Here is a 12,190-nt window from a genome sequence, read left to right on the forward strand (position 1 = left end):
TTGGTCAGACTGTATTTTCAGTTTTGATCTGTCTCACATGATGCAAAATGGCCCCACTAGATTTTAAGTGTATTTAACACAGGTGAAAAGTGCCAGATTGCCAGTCTTTGAACCTGGAGTTCTTTATTTATCCATAGAAGAGGTATAGCATATGAACTGGCAATACAAGCTTCCTGTCAGTTCCCTGGCAATTATCAGCCCAATCCTAAAAGGTGCTGAGCACTTCATAGGTTCAGCACTGTCTGTGAACCTGAGTCCTGATCTGGAAGGACCATTTCTAGAGGACAAGAGAACTGTTCAGTTTCTATGCTAATTTAATCCTTGATAACTAGGATAATTGTTCCAATTGTTGTTAGTGGTTTTGATGCTATTTTGACACCTGGCTTTGCATTATCAATCTAAAATGGTATTAAATGGCTATATGTAAGTAAAATACTTTGTATCCTATTACTGAATCCCTCAGCTATCTGCTCCCCTATTGCCACTGGAGTTTCTACAGGTTTGCAATGTAGTAAAAGTTTGAAATGAAATGATGTAGCAGGCAATCCATAGGTGTAATTTATTGTATAATAATGAATTGAATACCCACAAACCAGTTTAGATTTTCATAAGTTATTGTATAGATCAGTGGTTTTCAACTTTTTTTCATTTACGGACCCCTAAAATATTTCAGATGAAGGTGCGGACACTTTTGGAAATCTTAGACATAGTCTGTGGACCCCCAAAGGTCCGTGGACCACTGGTCGAAAACCACTGTTCTATGGAAATGACAGCCTTTCGCAGATTCCTCAGAAATAGTCTGTGGATCCCGATTGAAAACCACTGGTATAGATCATCCAGCATCCTAGGGCACAGTTAATGGTTTGGCCAGGGATTTCAAAGAGGGAGTTAGGCACCCATGACCACTGAAAGCAAGAATTGTGTGCATAGCTTCCTTAGGCCCTTTCGAAAATTAGAGCACACATACTCTAATTGCTGTTGGGCCTTCTGATGTCCAGAAGTGACCAGCCCAATCATCAAAGCTGAAAAACAATCCATACTATTGGCTAAAAAAGGTTATACTATTGGCCAGAGTAAAAAAAAACAGAATAAAAAAAGTTATGGTTATCAGTATGCTTATTAAATATATCAGGCTCCCATTAACATTTAGTATTTTGTGGGCAGAGGCAAGGGGTTAACAATCCAACTGGTCATATAAGTGGTCAGAAACATTCAATAACTCCTCTATTAACATATATTGTCCAAGATGGGAAATACATGCAGTGGCTAGACTATAGAATCCTTAGGAAAGTTGTCCATTAGAACTTGAATAGCTACTGAAATCAAGTCTGAAAGGGCAGCAGCAGCTTCTTATCCAATTTCTGGTACACAGGGAACCTCTGATTGTCTTTGATAGTATTCCAATGCATTTTCAAAGTTAATGACTTTTCCAAATAGCTTACAGTGCCATTGTCTCTTTCGGTACTTTTCAAACTGTCCTTATAGAAAGTACACAGTGTTGCCAATTCTCACAAATTTATTACTGTGATTTTGACCCCTGCTGCAGGCAGTCTTGTGAAGAGAGGAAAAGCTCCAACTTTCATGTGATTTAAGGGAAGGAAGCAGGGGAGATCCTCCCACAGTGCCCTGTAGTTTTGAGAAAAGTGCACTAAACTGCAAGCCCAGAGACCACCATTTCTAGTCCCAGCTCTTCCCTTGACTGCTGTTAATATTTCTGTTCCTTCACAACCCTTATTGTGAACTAAGGCTTTATACTGCTACCTGGAGCAATTTCATTAACCCATTTCACAGATAACTGAGAGCTTGCACAAGGTCACTTCAGGCAGAGCTGGGAATAGACTCCTGGCCTCCAATATAATAGAATTAGGTCTCATCCATTTGCTACACTACCTTTCAGAAGCAACATAGATTAGGTTCTTCTGTAATACATACTAACACAGTATGACTATATGTCACCCTCTAATGGCTAGACATCATGAAGAGGGAATCTAATAGAATTCTCTTTCCTTGCTACATATATTTTTCTCTATACCTTGGAGGGCAGACAAGAGACAGGATCTTCTAAAACAATCTGCAATCTACTCATCTTCAGGTCGATTCAGCCTGTCACTAGGAGTTTTCCCCACAATTTTTCATAGTGTCTAAGAGGACCAAGGGAGTTTGAACTATCCTTTATATCTACCCACCCACCCCTTCACCCCTATATCCCCTCAGTGTGGACTACCAGGTTCTGAATGGAGACTCCTGCCCTCATCATTCAGGAAGTTTCACTGAATGACTTTCTCTGCTCTGTGAACTTAAAGGAGACATATCTCCACACTCCTATTCATCCAGTTCATTGACAGTTTCTTCACTCGCACCTGGACTAGGGCCACCCAACAGGAAGAGGAGATACAAATATTTCATGAGGTGGATGGCCTGCTGTGTCCTGTGTCCTTTATCTCCATCAAGACTTCTGTGTACTACAAATCCATAGTATTGTTGTAAACTGAGAAAAGAACTCCTTGGTGTACACTCCAAACCTCATTCAACTGTGTCACAGGTTTTTTATGAGCAGAAGCATGGGGTTATTACTAGAATCGGGGAGAAGAGGCATCACAGAGTTGTCTGAGACTGTTTGCTGAGCCAGGATCCCTCAATCAGAAGCCCTTCCTCTCCTGGGGTTAGTGGTTGCATTAGTGGACACAATCCAACTGGCACTGCTCCATAACAGAACTCTACAGGTGTTCCTGGTATTGGTCTGGGATGGAGGAGTTCTCCGATTATCATGTTCCTCAGCTCTTTGGTGTCCAAAGATCTCTCCACTAGTGACTCATCATGAATAACCTCAAAAGGCAAAAGTATGTCATATCCTAGTGTACTAAGGATTATGATAGAGGGTAATCTCAGGGTATGGGATGCACACATGGGAAACCAATCATGCTAGGGCCTCTGGTTCACATGGGAAGCCTGATGAAGCATCAGCTTTCTTCAATTCAGGACCATGGGCTAGGGTCTTCAGCACTTCATATCTTGGATCTTCATGTCAGATATCCTGACAGAATTCAACAATCAGACAGCAACTGTCTCTATAAATCACTAGGGAGGCACCAGGAGCTCCGCACTCTGTGTTTGAAATCATCTCAATCCTATCCACTTAGGAAGAGACCATCATACTATTTCACATCTTTTTACCTAATATGTTTATTGTTCCAAACACAATGATCCCTTATCTTGAAATATGAATCTTTTCTGCCTTGGCTGTGCTCTTAAGTATATGTTCACCCTCCCCAATGCCCACATCTTCTGTTTATCTCCCAGAAAATTTGGCAGGTTCCTTACTAGCCTCAGAAGGAATATCACAGAACTGTGCATCCTGTCTCAGCTGATCAGTCTTCTGCTACCAGATCCCTGATCCTGACTTTCCTGTCCCTAACAGAATGGAGATTGACAGGCTAATGCTTCATATTTTCAACTATTCCTCTTAAGGGCAGGTCTTTACTACCCGCCGGATCGGCAGGTAGTGATCAATCTATCAGGGATCGATTTATCATGTCTCATCTAGACGTGATAAATCAATCCCTGAACACGCTTCCCATCGACTTCGGAACTCCAGCTCGCAAGAGGAGGAAACAGAGTCGACAGGGGAGTGGCAGCGGTCTACTTGCCACCGTCCTCACAGTCAGGTAAGTCGACCTAAGATATGCCAACTTCAGCTACACTATTCGCATAGCTGAAGTTGCATATCTTAGGTCAACCCCCCCTTTCCCCCCCAGTGTAGACCAAGATGCTTCATTAAGATGCTTCATTTTTTGGTGCAGTGAAGGCCTACCAAAATGTCTGGCTCACTTTCTGCCAGTAGTGCCTCTTCAGATATGTACCTCAACTCTGTCCTATACCTCTTATTCAATGATTTAAAACAAAGCTTGAGTTACAACTCTTAAATGGCAATTATTTGGCTTGGGAGTACTCAGTCTCACAAGACCAAACAACACTGCTATACACTCTAATATTTCTTCTTTCCTTCAATCAACAAAATGTTTGATATACATCATTGAGACTAATTGCCACCAGGAACCTCACCTCAGTTCTTACCTATGTAACCAAAATTCTCCTTGAATTCTTTGCAGTTAGTTTTCCTTTACTATCTGATAATTAGAGTATGTCTACATTGCCCTGCAATTTGGACTACGAGGGTGTGAATTGCAGCATGGACTAAAGTGCTGTACTGTAACTGCTCCCAACTAGACAATATGGGCATGAAATTAAAGATCCCTAGTTTGCACTAATGTAATTCTGCAGCTCTTAGGTTCACGCTGCTGTTCACACCACTGTCATCCAAACTGCAGGGTAGCATAGAAAAACTGTTAGTCTCCTTCATTATTATCACCACTTTGGCTCATAGAGTTAGTGAATTGGATGCTATTTCCTGTAAAGACTCTTTTTCTCCAATCCTTTACTTGATGGGTAGGTCTCCGATCTTCTCCAGAACCGTTACTAGTACCAAATGTCAATTTGCTTTTCTATATTAAGTCAGATGATCTTCTGCCCCAATCCATCTGTCAGAAGGAGATGATTCTACATTCCCTAGTTGTGTTCAGACCCCTCAAGTTCTACTTAAATAGGACTTCACCCTTAAGAAGTGGTAAGAAGCTCTCTTCACCAGTTATAATGAAAAGGTCAAAAGGTTCCTTAAGTCACTATTTCAGCCACTAGGGAATCCTCTAATGTTCATAAAACATCTGGACCAGAGTCTCAGATGTGCTTCATTAGATCTGTAGCAACTCCCAAGGCAGAGAAACAGGCCTTTCTAGGAGCAGATCTCCAAGGGTGTAGCCTTGTTGTGTCTCCACATTTTCACCAAGTAATAGATGGTGGAAGTGGGATCCTTCTCTCATTTTCATACAAATAATCTTCTGCCAATCCTGAAACTGCTGGGAAGTAACAATCAAAAGATGGGTATCAGGGAGAGAACAGTGCAAAATTTAACCATTGGTCTACTGATCCTGCAGGTTCTCCTTCCCATCTAACATTTTTCATTCCCTGTATATGTAATTCATCCAATTTCTTCTTGCTCATGTTCAATCATGTGATTACATGTTAGTATTGTTCTCTCCCTCATATTCTTCTTCTGATTGCTACAGGATTGGTACAAGGTGATTTGAATGAGAATAGTATAGTTTTGTGTTACTAGAAAATTCATATATCTTCAGAATTTAATCTCATAAAATAACTATTCGCCAATAGTCCTTTGAGTTTCCTCCTCTCCCTTATTTTCTTCCATCTCATCAGGGTTCATTCCAAATAGGAAAACTTTCTTCTAGGGTTCTGAGCATCTGCCTGTCTTGTAAAGGATCATAGTCAATGTACTTTTGCTTCTAGTTTCTATTGGACACGGCCAATATCCAGCAGTTTTTGGATTGGTAGGTGGATATGTTATGAGAAGAACAATTCTGGAGTATTAATAATAGGTAAGATGGAACTCTCCTATTCCTAACAAAATATAAATACTGCCCACTGCAAACAAGTGGCACAATGGCAGACATTACCAGCATTACCATGCCCAAATCCTCATCTGGCCCCATCTGGAGCAGCAGACTGCTAGTGGTGTGTCCAGAGTGCGGCATATGTTTAGCAAAGGAGCCTTCCCCACTGTGTTCAGCAGAGGTGCTGGAGGAATATGGGGTACCTGCATAACCTGGTGGCTTTCCATCAGTGATGCCCACATAGTTGGATGTAGGATGAAAGTATCTCTGTCACAGGTTCTGCCCAAGCCAGGGATCCCAGGTTCTGAACAGCCCTGCAACCTATCAATCAGGGAACTGGCCAGTCAACCTCAGATCTGATAAGCCCGCTGGCCTGGACATTTTAAGGAACTCTCTGATTTACTATGTCTCTTCCAGCACCCTTCACAAGTGCACCACTAGTATTTGTTGTCACTAAAAGTTGTAGCCATTTTGACTTCACATTACGTGTCGGTCTTAATTAGTATTCTGCCCCTTGATAAGAAGGCTTGAGACAGCCTTTTTCCTCTGTCTGTAATTTTGAGAATTAATTTTAGTACTCTTGAAAATGAGGGACAAATAGCTGAGCAAGGCACACTACAGATAGGTACTCTGCCAGCCTCTCCCACTATAACTCAGTTCATCACAACTATCATTCTTTCCTGTGGAGAGACTGTCCATTGGCTGAACTTTATGAGAGTACAAATAGGGATTAAGATAAAACCACCAGACTTCTTCTCACTTGTAACCTTAACTATTATTTGATTCCAAGTATTAGCCTTCTACATCATATAAATTCCATTTCTAGTTGTCATCTTGTAGTTCTTCTCAACAGTTACATTAGTACCACACTATTTTACTTTGATAACCCTTTGTTAATGCAGATTAACTGTGAATTCTTAAGATTAGCCCATTCGAGAGGATTTGGTGCATATTGTGTCAAAAAACTCTGTTCATTATTTTTCATATCCACATAAAATTATGTGTGTGTGTGTTCATCTGTACATACACACAAAACCTCCAACCCCTTGACGTTCCACTTGAAGACCTAAAAACCAAATTCCTAAATTCAAATGTTACCCATTCACGTATTCCTTTCTCTGCCCACAAGTGCAGGCCTGCTGACTGGCTTCTGTTAAGTCAGCTCTGTCTGACATAAATCTACTAAGAAGCAAGGCAGAAAGTAAAGAAAAATGGCAAGAAAGGGGGAGGCAGCATTATGACAACAAATGCTCTCTGCATACTTTAAAATGCCTTTTAGTACTTCTGTATAAATTGCACAAGCATTTAGTTTCCTTTCAGATGTGGCTTTAATCTTCACTCATTTGGGAATAATTTGTCTCACAAACACACTAATGTTGGTCTGTGTTTTACACAAGCTAAGGTATAGACAGTTGGATTAAGAGTGAATGCCCATTTTTCTATGACTAGGACTGGTATACAGGTTGTACATGTGAACCTTTGCTCTGATAGACAACTGAATTTAAGATTATCACTCTGACCAGAAATTGTTGTACTCCGCCATCTGTATTGTACAAGTCTTATACGAATTCTAGTGTGAGACAGGATTGGGCTCAGGACGTTATTAGCCAGATACTGGCCCATGCAATGGTAACTGGTGGTGCAGTGCTCATTAAGGGACCTTAAAGTGGCTCTAAATGAGCAGCTGAGAATTTCTTCTCCATGAAGGAATCCTTAAGCTGGAATAAAATTGGCTCTGTGTTAGCTCCTCTTGGCCCTCCTGGTGTAGGATATGTGTTGGGTGCAAGGCCAGAGTGCACTGCATTCTGTTGATCCTGTCATAAGTGCTGAAACTAGGGGTGCTGCCGCACACCCTGGCTTGAAGTAGTAACAAACCAAATACATGGTTTTCGCCTTCAGCGCCCCCACTATAAAAATTGTTCCAGCGCTACTGGATCCTGTTGGGGTCATGGCTTTTGGGCCATTACAAGCTGGCTCAAGTTAGAGGCTGCTTTTTAGGCTGCTCTAACTTGCACTAAGGTCATTGTGGCCCTTGGCCAGCCTTAGGATGTAGATGAGGAAAACTGGCTTAGATCCACTATTGCCTCTCCCTCTCAGCTACACTGATCTCTGCTCTGGTTCAAAAGTCAGTATGTTGTACTGTATGTACATATACACACACACACATCCAAGCCTATGCAGTTTAACCACGCAAAATTGGTTTGGAGTATTTAAGGAAAAGTTCTTCTAAGGGAATCCTCATCCCCTGAAGTTCTCCTCTTCCATCCCTTTTCTGCCTCAGAATGAGGCACAACCCTGATCAGTGTCCTTGGACAGCAACAAGGCACACAGGAGCCTATTACATTTGGGACTTTCATATGATCTTTTTTTAAAAAAAGTTGTGGAACAAATTGTCTTTTGGAAAGAAAAGTTACATGGGCTGTAAATGAATTGACCTTCAGTCTCTGGCATATATTATAATTAGGGATGGCTGAACCCAACCTCGAAACAGTTTATACCCTTTTAATAAGGGTTCTTCTTACTTGTGGCAGCAGATCCTGTTGAGCTACACATTCCCCTCCTCTTGCACCCGGAACAGGTGGTTTCATTGAAGAGGTGGTCTGCCCCTTTTTCCTGCAGTGTCAGGTCTTCTCTACAGGAAAAGGCTTGGGAGGCTGCCTCCCATTCTCACCAGCTCAGATGTTCCTACCAATACCTCTGTTGGACTCATGTCATAAGGATGAAACCTACTGGGTTCTACAGAAATCAAGAGCCTGAGTCTACACCAAATTTATTGATTTGCTACTGATCTCAGTGGGAGCAGAATCTATAAAAAACTATAGAATGAATATATATATATTTCCAATTACAATGCGGAATTTAACAGAGAAATATTGCTCTGCTATAGAATTCTAAACATTAGTTCAAGAGTTCTATGGAAATGACATTCTCTATTAAGTTATGTTGTTTTTTTAGAATAATTTCTATGATAACCAACTTATTTTTTACACAAACCCTGCAGGTATTCATCCTTTTCTATAAGGGTTGATTTTTCTCTCCTTCAAGCAATATATTAGGCTATGGCCCTAAAAACCAGACACCAATTATAGCTGACATGGCATTTGTTGTATCTTTTGCATTATGAGGATCTCAGTCTTATGAGGTTTATATTGTTTGTTTCAGGTGATGTCTTTAGACAACAAAAGCAGTTGCAGGGCTTTAGAAAGCTAATCAATCACATTGCACTCATCAGCACTCCTCAAGTATCGCTTTGCAAAATTGTAGACATACCCAGAATTACTCCCGTAATGTACACATGTTGCTGCAAAGATCCCTCCTTTCACTATAAGAAACCACTTACAAAGTTGTAATAAGAGCTTTGGGGACTCATCCTTTCATCAGCATAATGGAAAATGATAATCCCCTTCCATTGGAGTTTTAGTCTTCTGTATATATAATACAGTGCTGCTCCTTAAAATTTCCTCACAGGCTCAGAAAGACTGTGGGGGATACACACACTCTGTCAGTGATGCAAAATCACTAATGATATTTGTGTATTGGAACAACCAACCACTACCATCAGCTTTTATCTACATAGGGACCATGTTGAGTGTATTAGGGGCTGTTTATTGGGAGGCAAATTTGGATGTATTTAAAAAAAAAGACATCTGAATGGAATGGTTCGTGTCCAGCTTGAAAGTTCTTTCCATAACGGAAGTTGTAAAGGTCAATGGGTGGGGAAGTTTTCTCTTCTGTTAATTCTGCTGTATTTTCAAAGCCTTTAATTTACTTCATCTCCTTTTTAGCTGATGCAATGAACTAATGAATACAAATCCGTTTCACAGCAGTCCCATTCCCAACTGGACGTAGTCCTTAACTATTCCCTTCTTTGTTCCAGCTTCTTTTAGCTGCTCTTCATTGCACTATCACAATACATTTTTAATATGTGATTATACCATGAAAAGTGACCGCACAAATTGGCTGCATCTGTGATGACTATGTCTTGAACGTAGCCACCTATAGGTTATTCTTCACAGAATATTGCAATGTTCCAAAGTCAAGGGTCCAAATTCATCCTTAATGTAATTCCACTGACTTCAGTGCATTTACACCAGTGATGAACTTGTCCAGGTAGCTCACTGATAAAGCAAGTTGTCCTGGGTTGCCTGTGGGATCTCACTCCTGATTCATCTCTAAAAATATGAAAAATCAGTACAAATTAGAATACACCATGTACCATGGTGACGCAAAATGCACTCATTTCAGCTATAAAAGGGATGAACTTATGTTAATAAAAGGGATGAACAATGTGTTAAGTCTTGTGGTCTATAGAAGTGAACCTTCTAACCTGTTTGGTATTTAGATGGACAAAAGGTGTTTCCTAGTGGGTGGAAAGGGTCTTCTGCGGTCTATTCCTAGCTCATTCACTCACTTGCTCTATGATTTTAGACCAGTCACTCATCCTCTCTGGATGAGATTTTTGAAAGTGCCTAAGGGAGCTAGGCATTCAACTCTCATTAACTTACAATGGAAGCTGGGTTCCTAACTTCCTTAGGCACCTTTGAAAATGCCATTCCTTGTGCTTTATGTTTTGAAAGGTAGGCTTTTAAAGGGAAGCTACTCTGTTCCATAATACTGTATATTATACTGGTGCTTGGAAGTGTAAAGGTCTTTTGATTGTAGAGCCACAAATTCCCAATGGATTGGCTCCCCTGGCTGTCAATTGACTCGGTTTCTGATGAAGATGTCCATGATTTTTTTAGGTTCTGTGAGGCCCATCCCCTGTGGTTCTGATCTTTTCCTTAGCATGGGTGCTTAAACCAAGGAGTATAGCTGGGGTATAATTAGTTATTAGCAGTGCCTCAGTTTGCCAGAGCGGATGCTGACCATCCTTAACTATGTAAAAGTTTTTCCATTCTTCAGGGTATCACCTCTTCATATTGGATGGCTATTGGCAAGCCCTCTAATCACTAATATTCCCTTTTTGAGGAAAGTGACTAAGAAGGCAACAGCTGTTCAATTCCAAGACTATTTGAACATGATATCCTTAGTAGGCCCCAGCCTTCATTTTCATTTGAGACTATCTTCATAAAGATCATGATCTTTTCTGGTTTTAGTTTTAACTGGCCATTTGTTTTTTTTAATATGAGCCCTGGATTGTTGCACTAGCCATTATGAAACATTGGTGTTGTATCTAGAACAGGGTGCCAGTCTTTCCAGCCATATTTTGAAGATAATCAGAGGTGACAGACGATTGTGTGTCAGCAATAAGTTATTTGACATTCAACATCCCTTAAAGATCTGTTCTTTCCTTTCATGTTGCTCATTTTATATGAGACCTCTTTGTGAGATAATTTCTAAACACCATGTTCAATATCATCGGATTAGTATGCAAATGATACTCGGCTGGTCCTGCTCATTGGACTCTGCATATTCAGCCTCTGTTCTGAAGGAATGCTTGGATAATAGCATTGGGTGGGTGTATCGGAGCTCTCTTGTCTTAAATCCTGGAGAGAAAAGTCGTGCTGCTGTGTAGAAGTCGCTGGTGTGAGGAAGCTCACTCTTGCTTTGACTCCCTGCTCTTCAGGAGAATTCATGCACTGGTAGAGAGCTGGGGTTGGTCATGTTAAGAAAGTGGAGATTTTCAGTTTGTGAAATTCTTACATAAATAATAGTCCCTGATGACTTCACAACAGCTGAATATGCCCTCTTGGACACCAGATGCAATTATAGTCATTCACTCCTTACACAGCTTCCCACAACACTTCTCTGTGTCTTGTATCTTGTTCAAAATACAGCAGCACACTACTTTACAAGTCTGCAGAGCATGAGTATGTTACATCTACCCAGCATTATTTACACTGACTGCCTATACAATGGCAGATTGACTGTAAACTCACACTAACATTTTTTTAAACCTGAACAGTAGAAGTCCTGGCTATATTCAACACCTTCTCCGTGAGGCTCTTCCTGACTGTTATCTACCCTCTGATACAGCCCTCTAGTAGGAGGTATGAGATCACACCTTTATTGTATGTATGGTGGAGCTCACTCCTCTTTGAAATCTGCCTCTATTCTTCTCCCCATACTTCTAATTTTTTTTTTCAAAATTGCTTATTTTGTTTGGGATTTTTTAGACAGCTCATCAATGATCCCTTTGTTACCTTTCTACTTCATTCTTTTTTCCCCCTGATTGTACTGGATCTTTGTTAACTTTTTACCTGTTTAAAATTAATATGATTGTTTAAATTATCTTTTAGTTTATATGTATTAAACTGTATAGTATTCCAAATGGCTTGGCTGTTGGATTGAGGTGGGGGACATATAAGCAGGAGGATGTAGTAACTGGGTTCACAGCAGAAATTTTAAATCCAAACCATCAGTTTACATTAATTTTTCATAATTATATAAAAACATTTTGTGTTGGCTTGAGTTCACCTCTCTTTCACAATGATGGGAAGTAATGTTTCCATTTTATAGAGGGGAAACTGAGGCACAGAAAGTTTCCATATAAGCACTACTTCAAGTGATTTTCCCACAGTCACGTAGCAAGTCAGTGGCAAAGCTGGGAAAGAAACTAGGTCTCCATTCCCATGCTCCAGTCTCTGGAAAATTAGTGCTTCCTACTGTAAATCTGAGTTCTATCTTGACAATCTTTGAATAGAAAGTTGAATAGGATGCCCTGTGGACTTAAACTGTGCTATTTAAACTTAACATGTTACCTACCGACATGTTTGATGGAGCTT

At 40.5% G+C, this 12,190-nt stretch overlaps 1 protein-coding gene across 4 annotated transcripts in view; it reads left to right on the forward strand.

The window, feature by feature from the left end:
• SCUBE1 (signal peptide, CUB domain and EGF like domain containing 1) overlaps window positions 1-12,190 on the forward strand; it is a 297,458-nt gene that overhangs the window by 174,958 nt on the left and 110,310 nt on the right. The gene's annotated exons all lie outside the window — the stretch shown is intronic.

Source organism: Lepidochelys kempii, chromosome 1, assembly GCF_965140285.1.
Source record: "Lepidochelys kempii isolate rLepKem1 chromosome 1, rLepKem1.hap1, whole genome shotgun sequence".
NCBI lineage: Eukaryota > Metazoa > Chordata > Testudines > Cheloniidae > Lepidochelys > Lepidochelys kempii.